General features: G+C 52.2%; 1 protein-coding gene and 1 long non-coding RNA gene across 2 annotated transcripts in view; both read left to right on the forward strand.

The window, feature by feature from the left end:
• Positions 1 to 18623, forward strand: part of LOC110743708 — a 68596-nt gene extending 49973 nt beyond the window's left edge. Inside the window, exon 3 of the long non-coding RNA XR_002523135.2 lies at positions 13744 to 18623. This is a non-coding gene — a long non-coding RNA (uncharacterized LOC110743708). The remainder of the gene's footprint in view (positions 1 to 13743) is intronic.
• LOC103885959 (translation initiation factor IF-2-like) overlaps positions 1 to 22509 on the forward strand; it is a 154730-nt gene that overhangs the window by 59242 nt on the left and 72979 nt on the right. The gene's annotated exons all lie outside the window — the stretch shown is intronic.

Raw genomic sequence — 22509 nt, forward strand, 5'->3', positions numbered from 1 at the left:
CTTCCCTACTTCTAAATAACTGGCTTATTTGCTGCTTTTTGGTTTTCCTTTTTCAGGCATTAACTATTGACTTTTACTATATAAGCTGAGGATTTAGCTTCCACCCCACTCACTCACATTTTTGATTGGCTGAGCTATGTAATGTACTCTGATTACTTTTCGTTTCTTGACAACTCGGTTTTCCCCAGAGTTAATGACTGTCTTTTTAGGGCGGTGGAGGGAGGCTTTTTGAAAATCGCTACTTCAGTTCCCAACTTTCCCCAGTTGAGTACAACTCTTCTCAACTTAATACATGAAAGCCTCTACCAATGTTATCTTCTTGAAGAAATTCTCATCCTGAGCCTCTGAACTGCTCTGATTTGGCTTATTTTGTGCAGCAGACATGCGGGATCCACATCTCCATGACTCTGGGGATTCCTCTCACCACTCTTGAATTGACCCTCTTGCTCCCTGGACTCCACGTCTTCCTCTTGGTTTACACTCTGATTTTGTGAAGCACACCCTCTAATAGCTTCCAGAAAAGTTCCTGGGAGGTACATTTTTGAGACCTTGCATATCTGAAAACTTCTTCATTCTTTCCTGAATCCTGATGTCTAACTGGGTGTAGAATTCCGGATGGAGATCTTTTTTTCCCCCAGAGTTTTAAAGGGGCCCCTCTCTTTAAAGTCATTGTTTACAGTGCTGGTGTTAAGAAATCACGGTTGCTCTGACATTTGATTCTTTGCATGCTACTGGGAATTTTTCTTTCTGGAAGCTTCTAGAAACTTGTTCCCCATGTTCTGATAATTCACTATGTGCTCTGTCTTGATGAGGGTCTGCGTTTTCAAATTGGAAATTCATGTTTTTCGCTCTGGAAACATTTTTGAATTGCTCCTTTCATGTTTCCTAACCTCTGTGTTTTTCTCTTCTCATTTTCTGGAACCCCAGTTAACCAGACATTGTGCTTCCTGGAGGAAACTCTGGCTTCCTTATCTTTTCCCTCCTTCATCACTTTAAAAAAAAATCTTTCTGCTCCTGTTTCTAGGAGATCTCAATTTTATCAGTCTGTCCTTCCAGTGGATTTTTAAAAATTCTGCTTTATCAATATTACATTTCAAAGTTTCTCTTTTATTTGGTAAATATTCTTGTGTTAGTCCATTCTCACATTGCTATGAAGAATATCTGAGACTGGGTAATTTATAAAGGAAAGAGGTTTAATCGACTGGCAGTTCTGCATTGCTGGGAAGGCCTCAGGAAACTTACAATCATGGTGGAAGGCAACCTTCTTCACAAGGCGGCAGGACAGAGTGAGTTCATGCAGGGGAAATGCCAGTTGCTTATAAAAACATCAGATCTCATGAAGACTCACTCACTTCATGAAGGGGGAACCATCCTCATGATCCAATTACCTCTACCTGATCCTGCCTTTGACACGTGGAGATTATGGGGATTACAATTCGAGATGAGATTTTGGTGGGGACACAGAGCCAAATCATATCAATTCTCTTTAAAATATATTGCTATCAGTTCTTATTCATGGATATCATATTTTGGTTTTTTTGGGGAAAGTAAGGATAGTTTTTTTTTAAGTTTCCTTCTGTCTGCATTGCCCGTTTCTTTTCTTTTCTCTCTCTCTCTCTTTTTTTTTTTTTTTTAGATAAAGTCTCCTTCTGTCACCCAGGCTGGAGTGCAGTGGTGCAGTCATAGCTCATTGCAGCCTCTGTCTCCCAAGCTGAGGTGAGCCTCCTGCCTTAGCCTCTGGAGTAGCTGGGACTACAGGCGCACGCCAGCATGCATGGCCACTTGTTTTTTTCACATTGCACTTTTGTTTCTGTTTGCTTCCTTGTTTGGGACTCTGTTTTTCATATTAGAGATTTCCTCAGTTAATTCCCTTAGCAAACATTTATTGAGTACCACCTATGTGCCAGCTCCATTCTCCAGGCCTGAACAAATGGTCGGAAGTCCCTGAGCTGGTGGAGCTGAAATCCAAATGCTTGATGATGCTCAGTGGGTTGTTCCTATTTAGGAGTGGGGTGCTAAAGGCTGGTATCCCTTGTGCAGGGGTGGGCCTGTCAACCACGGCTGCCCTGTGGCTGATCTTCCTGGGCCAGTTCACAGGGAAACCCCGATGGCAGCGTCTCCTAGAAGGACTCTGATTCTCCTGGAGTGAGTGGAAGAGGAAGGCTGGGATCTGGACCTCAAATTCAGCATATAAACTCAACTACTCCTTTGGTTTTCAGTATGGGTCCCCACTTTCCACCCAGGCTGGTGCCTTCCAGGCCAGAGACCCTCAGTTTGATCCTCTCCACTGGAAAAAACTCACTACCAGTCTTCCCTGGGCAGAGGTAGAGAGGGAGCTCCTTGGGGTCTGTCTGCTTCTTATACAGACTTCCAAGCAGTCCTTCATTCCTGTGTCCAGGGCTGCCTGGTGCCACCAGCTCCTGAGCCTGGATTCTACCAGTTAATAGGAGAGGGGCTTAGGACTCTGCTTTCACAGTTCTGGTTTTTCTTTTCTTTCTTTCTTTCTTTTTTTTTTTTTGAGACACAGTCTTGCTCTGTTGCCCAGGCTGGAATGTAGTGGCACGGTCTCGGCTCATTGCAGTAGGCTGGTCTCCAACTCCTGACCTCAAGTGATCTGCATGCCTCGGCCTCCAAAAGTGCTGGGATTACAGGTGTGAGCCACCACGCCAGGCCTGCTTTCCCAGTTGTGCCAAACACACCACCATTCATCCATCTGCTCTCTAACTTTCAAAACCATGTTGCTGTTTCCTCTTCTTTCATTCTTGGTCCTTGTGGATTTATGCACAGAAAAGATTCTTCACTGTTGTGATGGGGTTTTGGAAGGAAGTGGAGGTAAATGCAATGCATGCCTTCAATCTGCTGTGGTTCCTCTGCACATCCACATGGATGTCCTTTCCTGCTGGTGGATATCTACAGCATTCCCCTTTTCATTCTTACAAACATGGCTGCTGTGAGCATTGTGGACATCCCCCTTGTGCATGTGGGAGACTCTTGGAGTGGGACTGCTCTGTGGTTAGGATACAGGCATCTTCAGCTTCACCAGATAAGGTCAAATTGTTCCTCCCAATGCTTGCAGCACCTTCCATGGCCAACAGCAACATATGAGAAGCTGGTGTTGCTCCAGCTATGCTTGGCACTCTCTGGCTTTTTAGCTGTCCACCAACTTAATGAGCGAAGGATTGTGGCATTTCTCGGAACTCTGCTGAGCTTCGGCAAGCCTTGTCATGTGTTTATTGGCCCTTCATCGTTCCTCTTCTGCCAGTTGCCTGTTCCTATTCTTTGCCTTTTAAAAAAAAGTGGGTGATTTGTCTTTTTCTTATTGATTTGCAGAATTCTTTATATAGCCTGGAAACAGTTTTTTGTCAGCTATCTATGCTGCAGGTATATTCTTCTGGTCCGTCTGTGGCTTGTCTTTTCCCGTTGTAATGTCTTTTGTTGAATGGATGGTTTAAATGGTAACAAAGTCAAATTTCTCACCTTTATGGCTTATGCTTTTTATTACTTTTTGGGGATGAGTATTTTTAAGGCTCTTGATGTATATTGCTAAATTATCACTGAGAAAAGTTGTCCTAATTTGCCCTTGGAAGGGGCAGAGAGATGTCGGGCATCCCAGGTGCACATATAGTGGGTACGAACACAGATGGAGTGGGGATCAGGAGTGGGATAATTAATGAACAACTCAAATGCGTACAGTGCACAAGGCTTCAAAGTGCTGTCGAGGAAAATGCGTTGCTTGATCCTTGACACCCTCCTGAAAGGCCCTTTTCTTTGTTCTCCTTTGGAGAACTGAGGCCTCCCGCCACGGTCACAGGTGACTTTGATTCAAGCTCAGCTCCAGCCGAGGTGGCTGGGCTGGGAGTTGAGGAGGCTCGGGGGAGGGTGGTTAATTAATGTCCAGCGGCCACCTTTTCCCATGGCAGGAGTTCCGTGTTTTTGCTGGCAATGGAGTGTTTGTGCCTCCTGGGGAAGTGGGAGGGGCTTTGGGGTCACAGAGCCCTGGGTGCTGCCTCTTACCAGCTCCGGGCCCTCAGGCAGGCTCCGGACCTCCCTGAGCCTGTCTTCTCCTGGATAGAAAGGGAATGACGCAGATGCAGCCCTTGGGGAGCTGGAGGGCTGAGTTAGATAATGCAGGTAAGAGTTCCTGAAGCCAGAAAGGTGCTCTCAGGTGAAAGAGCTGTTCCCCTAGGAGAGCTATGGGGGAAGGGTGGGCACCCGGGAGAACGGCAGAGGAGTGGGCTGCATGGGAACACATTCGAGGGTCAGTCAGTGGGGGGCGGGCAAAGCCTGCAGTGGTGGGGGCGGGGGCTGTCCAGTGCTCTTCATTTCCTTGTAAAAGGTCCTTTTGGAGAAACTGACCTTGGTCCAGTGACTGGGGAGAGGGGGATGGGTGAGGGCTGGGGGAGGTGCTGAGTCTGCGGAGTCGGGGGGCGGGGGGCCATCCCCATCCCCGGCCTCTTCTTCCTTGTATCCCTGTCCCTCCTCCTCTCCAGGCCCCAGGCTGGCCTTCTACCTCCTGGCACACCCAGGCCTGAGGGGTTAATTTTGAGGTGCCTGAGCGAGCCTGCCTTGGCAGTATGTAAATCCATACACTTTCATAAACTGCTTAATTAGGCGAATGTTAATGAGACGTTAATTACTGTTGTGCCCGCCGATCCCACAGAAACGGGGATTATGTTTCTCTTCAAACATCCCGTCTTAATTATAACTTGTGCTTAATTCTGCATCTTCCACCAGCCGGGCGAGGGTGGGGTGGGCACCTCCCTTTCTCAGCAGTTCTCTGATGGCTTCTCATTTTTGGTCTTCCATTCGTTCCTCAGACATCTAGTAAGCACCTACTATGTGCCAGGCACAGTCCAGGAGCTGGTGCTGGGGTGACAGAGGGCAATCAGCCCCAGTCCCTTAGGGAGCTCCCTGCCCTGTAGGGAGGTGGATTTGTAAGTATGTATTGCAGCGAAGGCCCAGGGAAGAGGTGTGAGGGGCTGCTTGGCAGGCACGGGTGGTCCCAAAGAGGAAGTGGTTTGTCTCTTCAGGTGATGGGTCAGGGAAGGCTTCATGGAGGAGGTGACCTGTGGACTGAGTGTTGAAAGTGGAAGAGTATTCACCAGATACATAGGAGGTTGAGAGTTCGGGTGGAGGGTGGTCCTGCTTGGCCAAAGACCTGGTGTTCAAAGCCTCGACCCCCATGTGCTTTCCCTCTCTAATCCAGATCTCTTAGCCTTGAAGCCCAGGAGTTTAGGGGGCTCCTCAGAGAGCCTTGGCTCTGCCCAGGGCCACCAAGTGGCCTTGGGCAGGTATCTGCTCCTCTCAGGGCCTCACTCCATCTTACTCTGAGGGCCTGGCTAGGAATTGATATGGGTCTTTGGTCTCAATCCAGGGAAGAGGGTGGTCAGGGTAGACTTCCTGGAGGAGGCCTCTCCACAGCCTGCTCCTCTGGAGCTATGAGACTCTGTATTTTGCTCTTGCATTTGAGTCTCTGAGCGTAGCACACACATGTGCTTGGTGTGTGCCATGGCCCCACCCTCCAGGCCAGACCACCATAGCCAGGGGACTAAAAGACTGGCCTGCACACACTGTCCTCATGCCACGGCTTCTACCCACCCCTTGGTCCACTCTGCCTTCACCCAGCAAGGACTCCTTAATGCTGCCTCTGCCTCTCCTTGTTCTCTTTCACCCTCAAGTACCAGGAAGCCTCCGGCTGAATTAAGGGTGAATTCAACCTCCAGGGTGAATTAAGGGCTGAATCATCAAACTCGAGGTCACAAAAGACCCAAGAGGGCATTAAGCCCCATTTTAGAGATGGGAGACATGGGGCCAGAGAGGGTCAGGGCCTGGCGTGGAGTTGCACGTCACATGCAAGCCTCACTCCATCACTCATGTCCACTCCACAGATGGGAATACTGAGGTTCAACGAGGCTATGTGCCAGGGATGGAGGCTCCAGGGGCTGGGCATCTGGCAGGGCCTCAGTGAGCTCCTTTGGATCATCTCTTCTGATGCCATTCCCCTGGAGAGGGGACCCTTGCAAATGGGCTACAGACACCTGGTGAGGGGACTCCACTCCATGTCCCTGAAGCTGAGAAGCTGCCTTGGCTCCCCAGCCCTTGGGGCCCTTTCTTCTGCAACTCCTGTTGGATCTCTTCTTTGAGCACTTAGTTATGGTGGGAGATGACTTACCTGGAATGTCCTGTACCTGACTTGTACCAGGTTAATGGCATTTGTATTTCTAGGCATCTGAACTCAAAGGAGCACAATCACAGAGAAAAAGCCCTTTAGCCCATTACGTGTATTTGAACAATTACAACTCAGCCCTTTAAATTGGTTATTATGTCCCCAAATATGAAAACAAAGAATGTCTGGCCCAGCTCCTGCGCCATCAGCAAGACTGTGAGGACAGCCTTTGGTTGCAAGTGGTCCTGTGCCTGTAGACTGGGCTGCTGTGGCCTTGTTCCTTATAATTTGCATTGTGTTCACAATTTGGTGGTGGGTCCCTGTATTGCCCCACCCAATACACTGGAGCAAATTTTTGGTTTAATAGAATGGTGTGAATTAAAAATGGATACTTGGGCCAGGCGCAGTGGCTCACTCCTGTAATCGCAGCACTTTGGGAGGCAGGTGGATCACTTGAGCTCAGCAGTTCAAGACCAGCCTGGGCAGCATGGCAAAACCCCACCTCTATTAAAAATACAAAAAAAAAAAAAAAAATTAGACATGGTTGCATGCACCTGTAGTCTCAGCTTCTCGGGAGGCTAAGGTGAAAGAATCACCTGATCCCGGGAGGCAAAGGTTGCAGTGAGCTGAGGTCATGCTACTGCACTCCAGCCTGCGTGACAGAGTGAGACCCTGTCTCAAAGAAAAAAAAAAAAAGATACTTATTAACAATCATAACAAAATAAAGCTTTTTAGCAAATTTCTGTGGTTTCTATGTTTCTGGCTGTATTCCCAGTTTGGGCCCAGTGGTGAGTCCTATTACCCTCACCTCCTTTCCCAGCACCCAGGATATACTCACTTATTCCTCCTCCTGTGTCCCAATTCCTCCAGCTCTAGGCAGGACACGGGGGAGAATTAAATATTTGGAACCTCAGAACTGGAGGCTGGCTCCCAGTGAGCAGCTGGCCTGTGGGTCTCAAACTCAGATGCCCCATGGGCCAGGCAAAGGGGCTAGAAATGAGCAAAGCAGGTTTATAAGGACTGTGGAGAACTGGAGGGCCACCCATCAGCCCCAGCTGATTGCTACCATGTGGAAATAAATGCAGGCCTTGTGTGGCCAGATTCAACTTTTCCAAGAGAAACCAGAAATCCAGATTTCTATGTAATTTGCAAAAGTTGGCAACTGATTCTAATCTTTTAAAAAACCATTGAGCTCAAGGCCAAACAAAACATTCTGCTGCTCAGTTTGTAACCCCTGTTTCTGGTTCAGCCCCTGCGTTTGCAGACAGGGACTGAAACCTGGTGGGGCTGGGGCATGGGACCCTGGACACCCTTAGTGGCTGGGCTCACTCCAGAGGCCCCGTGGTCTCCCACCTTGAGCCTCTCCATATTCAGTCTGGGCTGTTAGATGTTCGCCTCCCCTCCCCACCCCAACCCCAGCAGGCACCCCGCTACCTTCACCATGGAGGAGGGAGTCATCAGGTGTGTGGAACGACAACCAGAAACACGGCTGCTGCAGGGAAACAGGCATGAGTCACTGCCGCGCTGTCTTTTAAGGAGGGAAAAAAAGCTGCCTCCTTAGAATTGTCACCCAGGCCCACTCTGAGAGGCAGTGAGTGGGGCTCTGAGACCTGGCAGTTTATTTCCGGGCCACATCCCCTCTGGGGTGAGCCCTGGCTGGCACCAGGTGAGCAGTAGTGCCCTGGTTATGGGTGTGGCTCAGATGCCAGGCTCCCCACGGCTGTGGCCAGGGCAGAGTGCTCAGTGTGTTTGTTCAGTTATGACTTTAAAAAATAACACAGGGACTCTTTTATTAAAACGGCTGTATTACCAATCAACACGTTTTAATAGGACACTCAATTAGAACAAGATTTACAGAGAAGTAGACGCCCTCATGTAAACTATCACCTTTCTCCCCAGTCGCCAGCTCCAGTGCATCACTGTCTAATGTGGTCTCCTTTCTCAGCTGGGCTTGACACGATGACTTTTTTCAGCTCCCCTGCACCTCTGAAGTTAGGGAAAGGGGCATTGAGGAGAAGGTGATGCTTGCTGAGCACCTGTGGTTGCCGGGTACTGGTCCTGGTGCTTCGATATACAACCTCACTTACTGTTGACAGCCACCTTGTGAGGTCGGTGTAATTGGCTCCATTTTTTCAGGTGGGGAAACTGAGCCTCTGAGAGAAACTTGCCCCCAGCTTGCTGCCTCAGGCCCACTTGGACCGAGTTGGCTCTGACAGTTGGGGAGTTAGCAGGCTTTGCGGTCCCTGGCCTCCCTCCCAGCTGCCCTCCAGCCTTCAATCTGGGCAGAACTTTCCAGTCCACACCTCTCCTCCATGCCAGTTCACTCTCAGGCCCAAGGGTGCTGGGGGCTGCAGGAGGCTTGTAACCTCAAGTCAGAGGCCAGTGAAGGAAGGGGGAAGCTCTACGTGCAAGGTAGTGTGTGGGTCTGTGTGTGCGTGTGCATGCGTGGCTGCACACACATGGGCATTTAATCTGGATAGGTCACATGTCCATCCGCTGGGTGCCTGCTACTTACTTGCCTGCCCTGCCGTTAAGTGCTTTTCAGGTCTTCAGAGAAGGCCCTGATTTTACTCCTTACTCAGGGAGGGTGGGGTGGTTTGGTCTCAGGTGCTCCCTCTGTTAGGGGCCTGGTGGGCTCCCTATGGGCTGAGTGGAGTGGACCCCACCCTGGAACACCTCAGATAGGCCCAGGCTGAAGTGGGGATAGCACTGGGGAGATTCCGGACCTCACCCAACTATTTCCCTCCTCCCTTTCTGGCCGCCCCCTCCCTGACAATGGTGATCCTCTCATTGCCATAGTTCTTCCTCTGTGCCAAGCATGGTATGAGGGGCTTTTCATAGATGGTGGCCCCATCTGATCCTCCCAAGATCCCCATATAGTAGGCAGTCTCATCGTTTTTCAGATGAGGAAACTGAGGCACAGAGCGGGTAAGCAGCTTGCCAGCGTCACAGAGTAAATGGCAAAGCAGGGATTTGAGCCCAGGCATCTCACTCCAGAGAAGGTGCTCATCAAGAATATGAGGTGTGGCTGTCCTCCTGGCCCAAACTCCAGCTTCACCTCCACCGCGAAGCACACCCTGACTGCCCCTGCTGGCTCTGAACTGCCCCAGGTGCAGCTGTCTCTCTCTTGCAGGGTGGCTGTCTTGGCCATTCTCCTCTCGGAGCTTGCAGATGGGCCACAGGGTAGAGGAAATACCCAGGAGAGGTCAAGTGAGCTTAGCTTGGGAAAGCTGGAGAGCCGGGGATAGCATCTAGTTTTCTCCATCTGCAGACAAGGAAACGGAAGCCTGCAGATGGGGAATGCCCGCCTTGGGGTGCGCAGTCAGTGAGGGGTGAAGCCGTCTGGCTTCCAGTCCAGTGCTCTTTCTTCTGCACCAACCTCCAGTCCAGTGCTCTTTCTTCTGTACCTACTTATTGCATTGATTTTATTTCAGAGACAGGCCCAGATGCGTGGTCGGGAACAGACCAGAGGAGAGCCTGGCTAAGACCCCTTTTCCTCTCCTTTGCCTCTAACCCTCAAACCATGCAGACTTGCACATTTTCAACTTCCCTCCCATCCTTCACCTTCCCACCATTAAAACAAAAGAATTGGGAGGCGAGGGAGGGGCGAGCCATTGACTTAAATGTTTAAATTAGCCTCGCTTCGCTGAAAGCTGGGTGTCAGGATAAATCCATTCCTACAGTGTCATATATCTTTTCCTGAGTGGGAAGTTGGTGAATAAATGAGTGTTCTTCATATATTATTATGGTCTGACACAGCCGAGGCAGGGAAAGGCGACCCACGGTGATTAACAAGCAGGTCTGGGCTAATGAGCCAGAGGTTGGGCTCCTTATGGGGGGCCTGTGCCTGGCGCCTGGGCCAGGGCTGGGGACTGAGCCCCTGTTCTGGGGCATTCCAGCCAACTCTTGCTTAAGCTAGGAGGCCTATGGTGCCTTACCTTCTCCTCCTCCTCTTCCATCTGTCCCTTAGGGCAACTCCCTGCCCCTGCTGGCTCTATTTGCCCTGTCCCCGCACCCTGTTTCCTCTTATCTGGGGACTTGAAGTGACATCTTTGTGGCTCACGGTCCATGGAGGAAATAGAATCTTGCAAGGAAAAAACCACGAGACCTTGACCTCTACGTGGTATTAATATTATTAGATTAAAAGACACCTTGACTTGGTTTTCACAGTATTCCCATCGACCAGTGAAGGAACTGAGGCACAAAGATGGAAAGTAATCCCTGTGAGCCTGTGGGGGCCCAGCCTCTGCCTCTGTGGTGCTCCCACAGCCACCTCAGTATTGCCGTGGCTGAGTGGATCCCCGTATGATGCTGGAGTCAACCCCTGTACATGGTCAGTGCCTGACAAGCCCAGCCCTGGCCACTCTTGTTCTAGGGGCTCAGATACTCCGTCCTGTCAGACCGGAGCTTGGGCCCCTTCGGCAGACTGCCCAAGAAAACCCGTCTCAAAGACATCAAAGTCTCAAATGTCAAACCAAGACGATCCCTGAGGAGCTGGAGAGGGAGGAGGTGGGGGAGGTGGCCCTTGAATCAGGGACACTGACACTGGTGGGGAGGGGAAGGCAGGGTGGCTTGACCAAGGAGCAGGGCAGTAGAGCCCCCAGCATCTAATCTTACCCAAGGACTGTGGGATCCTTCCCAGGCTTGGGCTTCATTTCCCATTGCCCCTCTCCCTCCCCTAGACTGTAGGGGCTGAAGGTATGGGTGGGGAAACCTGCACAGCAGAGGTGGGGGCCCTTCCCCAGGGCTGAGCTCCAAGGTGTCCCTGAGGGATGAGTGTGAGAACATGGATAAGTCTGTGTGCGAGGTGGTGCATGTTAGCATTGGGGGGGCCGTGGAGTATCGGGGTGCACATACGTGGGGACATTCAGCACCCTCTAGGGAGGTGGAGTGGGTGGCGTGGGGGTTCAGGGTCATTACCCTGAGCACGTTCTCATAAAGTGACACCTTTGCAATTGTCTTTCAAGTTAGCATGTTGATGTTCTTAACACTGCGATGAAAATGTGCAGAAGTAATTGAAAGCCAGACAGTTAGACGCCAGATGCAGGAAAATGGTCACGTTCACTCCCTCACCAACCAGGGCTGCTGAGCCTGGGCTCCCACCTCCGGCTTGGCCCTCTTTGATGGTATGTGTATGTATGTTTATGGTACCTTGTGTGCAGGAATGTGTGTGTGTGTGTGTGTGTGTCTGTCTGTCTGTCATTGTATGTCAGTATATTGTGAAACTCTGTATGAACACGTGTGAGTGTGTGTCACTGTGTGTTTTGTTGTGCATATGTCTGAGAATGCATGCTTGATTGTGTCATTCCTCTGTGTGTGGACATGTTTTTGACTGTGGGTATCAAAATGTCCGAGCTTTTTTGGGCCTAGTCTTCCTTGTGGACCTTAATGAGAGTTATGGGCTCCATAACTGTAAAGCATTGTCCTCGTGTGGTGGGTCATTTGCTGCGATCACATGAGGAAGGATGCAGAGATCAGGACCCTACAGTGAAGAAAGTGGGCTGGGTGGGACAGGGTCTAGCCTGGGCCTGCCTGGCCCTTCTGCGTGTACCTGGGCCCACGCCCTCCCTGTTGCTGAGGCTCTCTAGCCTGTCCAGCCCTGCCCTAGCCTGGCCCCAACACCCTGGCCACCCCACCAACTTCCCACCAGCAAGCCTTTGCTGAGTCACACTGTCCAGACAGGATGGGGAGGAGACCCTGCTCCCACCGAGGAGTCAGGATGAGGAAGAATTTGGGAGCTGTTAAATGTTAAACTACATTGGGCTGGATCAGGCTTTAGAAGATTGAAAGGGAATTTAACTTTGCTGGGGGAAGGAAGGAGGAAACATCCAGGGCAGATGTGTGGCATCAGGAAGGAGTGGGGAGTGTGGCAGAGATAGAGCTGGTGGTCCCATTATGGGGTTTTTCTTGTGACCTTCGGAAGATGTTAACCAGAAGGTATAACTGTAACATAACCAATGATAGCAACTCTATTTCCTAAGCCCCTACAGTGCAGGCAACACTGTGCCTGCCACCCTACACACATTATCCCAGTGTATTATTTCATTTTACAGATAAAGAAATGGAGGGTCAGGAAGGTGGTGACCTCCTCAAGGTGACAGCACAAATCAATGTTGGTCCTAGGATTCAATTCCAGGTCTGATGCCAACGCCTGTGCTGCTGTCCCTCCATGCCTCAGTTTCCTCATTTCTACCATGAGGGCCTGGAAGAGAGGACTTCATATTTGGCTTGCTTTGGGGCTGGAGCCTGTTGACCCCAGAGTTCCCTCTGCTGAGTAAGACTTTGTGCTGGGCCTGGGGAGCTTCCTCCTTCCCATCAGATCCCTAGGGCCACCTCCCTTCCCCTAGGCCAGTGTGGAGCCAGGCCTGGAATGGGCAGGAGCAGAGGACCGAGAGCCATTTGGAGGGAGGGGCGTTGCTGCACTCCTGAAGGGAACTGAGTGGGGACCTGGCTGTGCTCCAGTCTGGTCCTAGAAGGAGGGCCTTGGCCTCAAGGGAGTTGTGCATCCATCTGTGGCTTGGTCTCCTTCCCTACAGATGTGGCTGGCAGAGGGAGAAGCCATACCTTTTGTGTGCACAGCCCCCAGATAAGTCAAAAAGTGTCTTACCTGCATTGCCTGCCTCAAGCTTCCCAACAGCCTTGGGAGCTGGAGACCACCAGGCCCCATCTTATAGGCAAAGACACTGAGTTTCATGGAAGCTTGTGAATTTCCCAGGGTCCTCAGTGACTGAGGGCAGAGACGGGCTAGGCCATCTTCTGCCTACTGGACCTACCCTCACCATGGCCCTCTGACAGGCCAGGCCAGGGACGCTGCACTGTGGGAGCACAAAGGACAGCTCTGACTTCTGAGGAGGTTGCCAGAGGCAGGGCCTGGGGCTGGAGGGGCCACTTTGCAGGCTCTTCCTTCTCAGAGCCCCAGCCCTAGAACCCCCAGCACAGCCTAGGCTGGGACTGCCACCCGCGGCACACTCCAGAGGCAGCTGTGTTGAGCTGGGTGGAGCGTCCTGTCGCCCTGTCCCCGGGAGGCGGGTGTGCCTAATGAATTAATTAATGTTGGCAAAGCACTTGGGATCTTGGGCTGAAAGGTGCTCAATACATGCAAATCAGAGTGATTGTTATTATCCATAATTATGGAGTTTCTGCCGGGGAAATTATTCAGAAGCGGACGGTGGCTGGGCCAGCACAGGGCCCTGCCAAGATCTGCTCTTCAAGAATAGGGGAATCTGTCTTCCTTCCTTCCCTTCCTCTCCTCCCTCCCTCCCTCCCTCCCTTCTTTCCTTCTCCCCCCTCTTCCCTCCACACTTCTTGCCTTCCCCTTCCCCCCTCACTCCCTCCCTTCCTCCTTTCTTCTTTTCCTTCCCTTCTTCCCTCTTTTCCATCCTCTCTCTCTTCCTCCCTCCCTCTCCCTTCCTCCCCACTTTTTCCCTTCCTCCTTTTCCTTTTCCCCCTTTTCTTCCCCCTTGCCCTTCTTCTCTCCCTTTCCCTCATCCCTCCCTGCTCCCACTCCCTCTCCCAGTTATGGGCCTGTTTCCTGCTTTTCCACAACAAATGCCTTCTTTGTCTTGTCTCTCATGAAGACAGGCACCTGGCAAGGTTTGGAGAAGGAGAAGATGGGGCAGTAGCTTCTCACCCATGGGGGAAGGATCCAGAAGCAGAGCCTCACTTTTTTCCTCTGTTAAATGGGTGCATAAGGGGTGCCCTGCCTCTTTGGGTGAGTGGCAGTGCCCAGGAGGGCACTCTCTGGGTTGCAAGCTTCACGTCTGCAAGACTCTGCCATATGTTGTTTAGATAAACATTGTGTGTGTGTTTGTGTGTGCACACTTGGTGTGTGTGTGCCTCCAGCCCCCTCCTCCCTCAGACCATGTTCTCAATATGGCTTTGTGTCTTTGGCTGTTGGTTCCCTGATGGCTGAGGCTGACCCTCCTCCACCAGACTGAGCGAGCGAGCGGTCCCATGCTGACAGTCCTTGGCAGTGCCCAGAAACAGCAATCCAAATAAACTCTCTCTCAGCTGCACCCTACTTCCCTCCCCCTACCCCTAGTCCTCTGTCTCCATGGTGATGTTCATCTTTTGTGCCCACCAGCCCCAGGGAGGGCTGCTCCCAGATTCAGCACCACGAACAGCGCCTGGCTCAGCCAGGCCCACAGAGTCTCCTCTCAGCTGAACATAGCCTCCACAGGTTATTCTGACCCAGGCCCTACTTCCACAGCCAGACACCGAAGCCAAGAGAATGCCAGTGACTTATCCAAGGGCCCACAGATGCTTAGCTTTAGAGCTGAACTACAGCCCTAGTCTCTGAACTCCCCATTGCATTACAAGGAGGCTTTAGGACTTCCTAGTGTTCCGTCAACAAACACTGGGCAAGCACCACCTACTGTGTGTCTGCCTCTATACCAGGCTTGGTGATGGAGGAGAGTTGGAGGCAGTCAGGTCTCTGTTCTCGCCAGCACGCGGGACCCACGAAACAACAGCCATAGCCACAGCCACGACAACAGCGAGAGAGCCGGGGATGGCAAATATGACAGTATGTATGTGCTTGATTTTGTGGTGTCTGTGAGAAGTACTTGAGAGGTGTGAGGCACAGTAGGTCCCTGTAGGATGGAGCAGTCAGGAAGGCTGTTTGGAGGAAGTGGCACCCAGCCTGGAGAGGCAGAAAGGAGGGGGAAACTGGTTGCTGAAGAGGGGGCCGGAATGAAGCTGGCCTGTGTGTTAGTGATGGTGAGAAGTCCATCCAATGGGCTCAGGGCAGCTGGTGGCAATGAGCCTGGGAAGGTCTGCAGTGTCCCATGAGGGGCTGGTCTCTGTCCTGTGGGCGCACTGGAAGGCTGACCAGCACAGGAACACAGTGGGATTCCCCTCTGCTCTACAGTGCTATAGCCTGCTTTGGTGTCAGAATCCAAGCCCCTACCTCTCCCTTGCTCCCTTACCTAGGGTTGGCTGATTCCATCTGGAAGTGACAATAGGCCGTGGTTGTCTATGAGGCCTTTGTGCCTTATCGCCCAATCTGTAATCTTTCCCACCCAACACAGGCTCCTTTTCCCTGGCATTTGTCAAAAACATGGGACAGAGCCCCAGAGCCATGTGGGGAGGCTGGGCTGGAGAAGGCCTCTTGCTGCCCATCGATTTGCATTGCTTTTGCCAGCTGCCTGAGCGGGTTTGCCGGACACCATGGGGCTGTGTTTGGCTTTGGATAATGAAATAATGTCTTCACCGAGGAAGGGAGAAAGCCTTTGCTAATTAGCTCAGCTGCCTACTTTTAGGGCAAAAGTCTTTACTGTTAGGCTCCCGTCGCTGGCCGAGTGGTGGGGCTCTGTGGGAAGCCAGTGGGGCGGGCAGTCCACCTTGGGGGAGACAATGGGAGGATGAGAGGGGCTAGGGCAGGCAGGGCCGATATTTTCCAGGGACACTATCTCCTTGGCCTTCTGTCCCCCAGCAGCATTTTCCTGGCACAGGCGCAGCATGGGGTAAGAAAAGGTCTTGGGATGACATAGATCCTGGTTCTGTCCCCAGCCCTGCCACTTGCAGGCCTTGTGGCCTTGGGCAAGACACAGCTGACTCTCCGGGTTTCGAGTCACCTCCTCTGAAGAAGGAGGCATGGTCACATGTGAGAGGGCAGCTCCTGGGCTTGGTGAGATGATGGAACAAAGCACCCGGCACACAGTGGGGACTTGGGAAACGTGGGTGGCTTCATGTTCACTACTTAGGATCACAGCCTTACCTTGCTATTGGCTCGGGCCTTGTTCATCTAGAGCTCAAGTGCCCCACTATCCACCCGTCTGACCCCATAGAAGGGTGAGATCTTCTTCCCTGACTTCTCCCAGGGACTGGGAGGCAGTGGGGCCAGTTGAATGGCTGGATTCAAAGGCAAAAGCATTTGAAGTGCTCCTTCCCCTACAGTTTAGGCCCTGGGGCTAGTGGGAAGGGGCTGAAGATGAGGCCAAGTGATCAGAAGAGGGAGGGCCAGGATGGAAAGGCCTGAAAACCTGACCCTCCTCCAGGAAGTCCTCCAGGGATCGGCTGGAGGTACTCTTTCTCTGTGTCCCCCCTACCCCATAGACTTTCACTGTGTCCTTCCCAGGGCATTTCCCCCCACTATCACAGGTCTTATGCTCATTCCCATCTCTGTGAGGCTTTCCAATATTCTAAATTTCTCATACCTGTGACTCGTGGACCCCACAGGTGAGGTGGATAATAGTAGGAGCAGTAGTCATGGTGTTCAAGGCAATGATCCTAAAAGCAACCAGCGTTTCTGAGGACTTAGCATGTTCTAGGCATAGGTCAAGGAACCCTGCAAGGATCACTCCCTTACTTTTGGTAGATGGGGTTGGACTGACTCCCATTTTACAGAGAAGGAAGCTGAGGCCTGAATGGGAGAGGGGCCTCTTGAGGGCATAGCATAAGTAAAGGCAGAGATTCACACCTGTCCTCACACCTGGCTCAGGTCACTTTAGACTGACAATCACGAATGGCATGCCCACTCTGCACCCCGCCCTGGACACAGAGAGAGATGGTACAGACGCAGGCCCTCAAGCAGGTGGTGGTCCATGGAATACCCTCCACGCTGCCCTCATTCTTCCTGACCTCCTTCTTGCCCTAACTCAGAGGTGCCAGCTGCATCCTTCCCACTGGACTGGTCCTGCCTCTGACTCTGGGGTCCCTTCAGTGTAGGCTGCACAGGCAGAGGCTCCGGTCTCATCAGCCAAAGTATTTCTGGCACTTATCAAGCCCTGGCACGTAGTAGGGGCTCACCTAATACTTGTTTAGTGGTGGAATAAATGTCATTGTGTGGATTCAATGAGACCATGTATATGAAGTACTTGACACTCAACCAAATATTTATTGAGTGAAAAAATACCTTTGGGTGGAAAGAAGGAGGTACAGGGTGTCAAATGTCTGGCTCATGGTAGGCTCAGCACAGGGGAATGGCTGCAGCTGTAATTGTTGGCATCCATTCTTCTGGAAGGGGTTGAGTGGATGGACCAGAAGCAGACCCGGGAGGCTGGAGAGAGAGACGGGGAGGGAAGCAGGCAGGCACCGGAACTCCCAGGAAGAGGCAACAGCAGGGAGAAGGCTGGTTCACAGCTGGGGGCCCTGACACCTACTGCGTGTGGAGCTGGGGACTGGAGCGTGTACATGTGTGCACGCGTGTGGGTGGCCGTGTGTGTGTAAAACAAATAACTGGAAAATGAATTTAATTATAAGGCACTTTTAATAGTTATTTATATTTAATCCTGCTAATTCTGCTTCTCATGTAGCCAAACTGTAATGCTATTCTTCTTACTCATTTGCTAGTGAGAGTGGGGGAGAGAGGGGAGCGGGAGGCGGCCTCTCGGGAGGGCAGCAGGTATCCCCCGACCCTGGGGTGGGCCCAGTTCAGGGATGGATACTGAGGACAGTGAGGAAGGGGCCACTGGCAAGGCTGTCTCAGGGGGCATCTGGGACGCGGCCCCTGCTCTGATTCCAGGGCACGTGTTCACTCAGCCCCTGGGGTGGGTATGGAGGAGCCATGGAGAGAGTCCAGCCTGAGTCAGGCAGACCCAGGTTCAAATCCATGTGTCTTAACTTCAGGGGCTCACTTTCTCCACTTGTAGAGTGCTATCACCCACTCCCCACCCCCACCATGAGAGCTGCTGAGAGGATTAAATTGGAGAGAGTGGGCCTGCCCCATGGCATCTTGTCCAGAAAGGCCGGTTCCGCACCCTCCTTCCTCTCACCAGCCCTCAAGCTGGCCCGCGGTCCAGCCCCTCCAGACACACCCAGCCAGCCCTCAGCTTACTGGCAGAGAGAAGATGTTTGACTAACTCTATGGCCAATAACTGACTTCTGTCCCTTATTTGAGGATGACCCCTTAGGAGAACTGGAGGGTTGGGTTGGGTTGGAGGGTGGTCTGGTGGTAGGAGCAGCTTCACTGAGCATCTGGGAGCGGTCCACACAGCAGCCGTGGGAGTGGGCAGAGGGGATGACATGTTCCTAAGAAGGGTCCACGGCATGGGCCACATGGTGGCTTTGGAGAAAGGTCAGGAGTTAGAGACCCAGACCCGCTCTGCTGTGGAGAGTCTGGGAAAGCTGGTGGCCCCTGCTGAGTCTCTTGTTTTCTTGTCAGGGCGCAAGGCCAGGATGTGAAGGACTGAGCAATAAAACCAGGGAAGAGCTTCAGGCAGGTTTAAGGCCTAGAGATGGGGCTGGCGGGGAGGTGCTGAGTACTCACTGGGCCCACCTGGGGAATGGCATTGGGCTTGTTTTCTGACAGTGCTTCCTGCGGCCAGAATGAAGGCAGGGGCCTCAGAGTAGCCTGGAATGGAGCAGGCAGGTGATGCTGGGCTCAGACCTCTCTCTAGGGACCCCATAGAAATTGGACTGGGGGGCTGGGTGCAGTGGCTCACACCTGTAATCCCAGCACTTTGGGAGGCCAAGGCAGGCGGATCACCTGAGGTCAAAAGTTCGAGACCAGCCTGGCTAACATGGTGAAACCCCGTCTCTACTAAAAATACAAAAATTAGCCAGGCGTGGTGGTGTGCACCTGTAATCCCAGCTACTCGGGAGGCTAAGGCAGGATAATAGCTTGAACCCGGGAGGTGGAGCTTGTAGTGAGCCGAGATCATGCCACTATACTCTCCATGTACTCTCCAGCGAGACTCCATCTCAAAAAAAAAAAAAAAAAAAAAAAAAAAGAAAGGAGGAAGGAAGGAAAGTAAATAAATAAGGCTAGGGGCCAGTCACCGTGGCTCTTGCCTGTAATCCCAGCACTTCAAGAGGACGAGGTGGGAGGATTGCTTGAAGCCAGCAGTTCAAGACCAGCCTGGGCAACAAAGTAAACCTCTGTCTCTCCCCTGCACCACTCCCCAATAAAAGAAAAAAAAGAAAAAGGAAAAAAAAGAAGTTGAGCTGGGACTGGGGTCCGTGACCTCTTCCTGGAGCAAGTTTGTGGGGAGGAAAAGTCAGGGGCCCGCCTTCCTCGGTGTGTTGCTTCTTCCCGTGCTGTCCTGGTCCCACCCACTATGCTGGGGCCACCTGCCTCAAGGTTCCTGGTCTCTGCAGGACATCAAAGGGGTTGGCCACGCCCAGAGGCTACCCTGAGGGCGGGCCCTGAGCCAGGCTCTGTGCTGGGCTTCTTCCTGATCTTCTCTCATGGAATGCCTGCAGTGACACTGTAAGGTGGGTGCTACTATCCCCATTTTATAGATGGGGAAACCGAGGCTCAGGGAGATTGAGGACGTGATTAGAATTTGGGTCATCTGACTCCAAAGACAGTTCCTTTACCCACTGGCAAACTCTGGTGACCCAAGGGGAAGAGGAGGATGGCATAGTCAGAGCGCAGGGTGAAGGCACTGCCCTCTTAGGAACAGCTGAGAGAGCATGGGTTTCCAGTCCTGGTGTTCACACCCCCGGAGGTCCAGCAATGGTCTCTCTGAGGCCCTGCAGGGCTGTTGGTGTGGCCAGTGTCTTAACCGGCTGGAGAGGGTGCCTCAAAGGGGCAACCACAGTCCCTGTTTAGAGTTGTGTGGAAGGAGAAAGGTTGGCTTTGGGCTCTGTTGCACCGGGGTTCAAATCTTGGCTCTGCTACACACCAGCTGTGTGCCCTTTGGCTGACCACCTGACCCCTGAGCCTCAGCATGGCCACTGCTGTCTGGCACGCAGTACACGCGTGGTACCACCCACCCACCCTCCTCCTCCTTGCCTCCTTCCTCCACTGATGTGTGGAGGTGGGTAATGACTGAAGGTATGATTCTCTCTGGGATAGTTTCACTTTAATAAGAGACTTTAATGCCTCCAAACCCCAGCGGATGTTTCCCTTTAATGGTGACATTTCAGGCGTGGTGACAGCCATGAGGAGATTCTGGAGGCGTGGGCCTGCCTGGCTCTGCATTGGTGCAGCCTCCTTCTTTGGCCCTTCTTCCACTCCCGTTCCCAGGGCTCATGCTGCTCTCTTGCAGGCAGGTCAGTGTTTCGTTAATTTGATTGAGGGATCTGTTCTGAGTGTGCTCACTCTACAGCTCCTAGAAGCCCAGCCTGGGAATTGGTGGGCGTTCTGACACAGACAGGGCCAACCTGAGCTCTGCTCGTCTAGGCAGTGAGAGGTTACAGCAAAAGTAATGAAGAGGCTTGCAGGGGGAGTGATTGACCTGCTTGGAGGAACCCTGGAGGTCTGTCCCAGGGAAGAGTCTCTGGGCATGCTGAGCTGAGCGTGATGGATCTTTTCTGTTCATTAAGACAGCACCCACCCCACCCCCAGGACCTGTCTGCACTCCAGATGACTCGCAATGTCCCCTCATCCATTCAGTGCTCCCGAAGTGTTCCCAAGCCCTGGCTGTATTGACAGGGGAGAAGAGGAGGAGGAGATGTGGCCCCCTGCTAGGCCTGGGCAGGGGACCAAGGGACAGAGGATTGGAGCTCTGGAGGAGCAGTCCTGGGCCTGCGGATGGGGTGGTTGGGCATTCTTAGCTAACTCAGTGGAGCTAAAGAAAGGGAGGGTTTGAAGAGGTCCCAAGGGAGAGGTCCATGGCCTGGGCCTAGGGGCCTGCGTTCTAGTCCAGGTTTTGCAGCTGATTCCTTTGTGACTACGGGTAAGTCTCTGCCCTCTCCTGGCCTAAATTTTCCCATCTGTCCAATGGGGGTTTTGGTCTGGGCCAGCTAATCTATGGCCTCTTTCAGCACCCTCCATCCCTGGGAGTGGGGGTGGTCTCTGGAGCCCAAGGAGCTGGAGACGGGTGGGAGGCAGATGTACGTGCTGCTGTGTGCTGTGGCCAGCACATTCATTAAGCATCTGTAAGATGGATACACCCCCCAGTTCACCTGGCACATGAACCTCTAGATTTATTTCTTCCTGAATGGTGCCATCCATCATGTTAGCTTTGCTGCCAATGGTGCGGCTGGCTCCTGCCTGAGCCTCCTGAAGGGTGGGGTCCCTTGTTATCCTCCAGGCAGGGCTCCTCGCCCCCAGCCCCCAGCCTTGCTCCTGCACCTGTCCGCCCCTCAACTTGTGTGGCATGGGGATAATTCTACCCATTAGGTCTGCTCCAGTCCCCAGCCAGACCACAGGTTCAGGGTGCTCTGAGGGGTTCTGGGGCAATCAGGGCTGTCTTCTTGAAGGAGGTGACAGTACTGGCTTTAGACCTAAAAATGTGTCTAGGCAGGAAGTGGACAGGTGGAAAGAAGACTAAGTGCTTTCAGTGTTGATGTTGAGGGAGGGATGGAATTCATGGAACAAAGTGAGCGAGGTCCCACACTTATACTCATGTTATTTATACCTATGTTGCTTATGAAAGGTGCCCAGGCAACAGTGTTTATTGACTGACTGATTGATCCTGTCCCCAGTTCTTTTTTTTTTTTTGAGACAGGGTCTCACTGTCTCTCCCAGGCTAGAGTGCAGTGGCATGAACACACCTCACTGCAATCTGGAACTCCTAGGCTCAAGTGATCCTCCTGCCTCAGTCTCCTGTGTAGCTGGAACCACAGGTGCATGCCACCATGCCCAGATAATTTTTTTTTTATAGAGATGGGGTTTCACTTTGTTGCCCAGGCTGGTCTCGAACTCCTGGGCAGCCTCCTAAAGCGCTGAGATTATAGATCCTGAGATTATAGATCCACTGTGCCCAGCTCCTGATTCTTATAATTTCCTGTTTTTCAGACTCAGGTGCTCTTTTACCCTTCCTAAGTGGCTCAGGAACTATCCGGTGACCCCACTCCAGCCTCCATCAGACAGTCCCCCACAACATCCATCCCTGTTAGAGGCATGCAGAATATGGCAAAGTTTGCCCGACCTTGGACAAGTCACCTCATCTTTTGAGCCTTGGTTTCCCCTTCTATGAAATAAAGATGGCTGGTCTTGCCTGCCAGGGTTTTGAGGAAGAGATGAGCAATTGTGTATGAGGTGATCGGCACAGGGCCTCATTCACAGCAGGGTCCCAATGCATGTGGGTCTCCTCTTTTATCCTGAAAAAGACCTGCAGGTTTCACTGAAGAAAGGACATTTGAGATGGTCTCCAGCGAATGAATAGAAGCTCAAGCTCAGTGGGCAGAGTCAGGTTGGGATGGCAGTGGTTCTGGATTTCAGCAGGACACCTGGAATGGTGCTAAGGGTCTCTGCTGGGGACAGCTTTTTTTTTTTTTTTTTTGAGATGGAATCTTGCTCTGTCACCCAGGCTGGAGTGCAGTGGCAAGATCTCGGCTCACTGCAAGCTCTGCCTCATGGGTTCACGCCATTCTCCTGCCTCAGCCTCCTGAGTAGCTGGGTCTACAGGTGCCCACCACCACGCCCAGCTGATTTTTTGTGTTTTTAGTAGTGATGGGGTTTCATCATGTTAGCCAGGATGGTCTCGATCTCCTGACCTTGTGATCTGCCC

This window comes from Papio anubis, chromosome 7 (genome assembly GCF_008728515.1).
Source record: "Papio anubis isolate 15944 chromosome 7, Panubis1.0, whole genome shotgun sequence".
In the NCBI taxonomy this organism is placed as follows: Eukaryota; Metazoa; Chordata; class Mammalia; order Primates; family Cercopithecidae; genus Papio; species Papio anubis.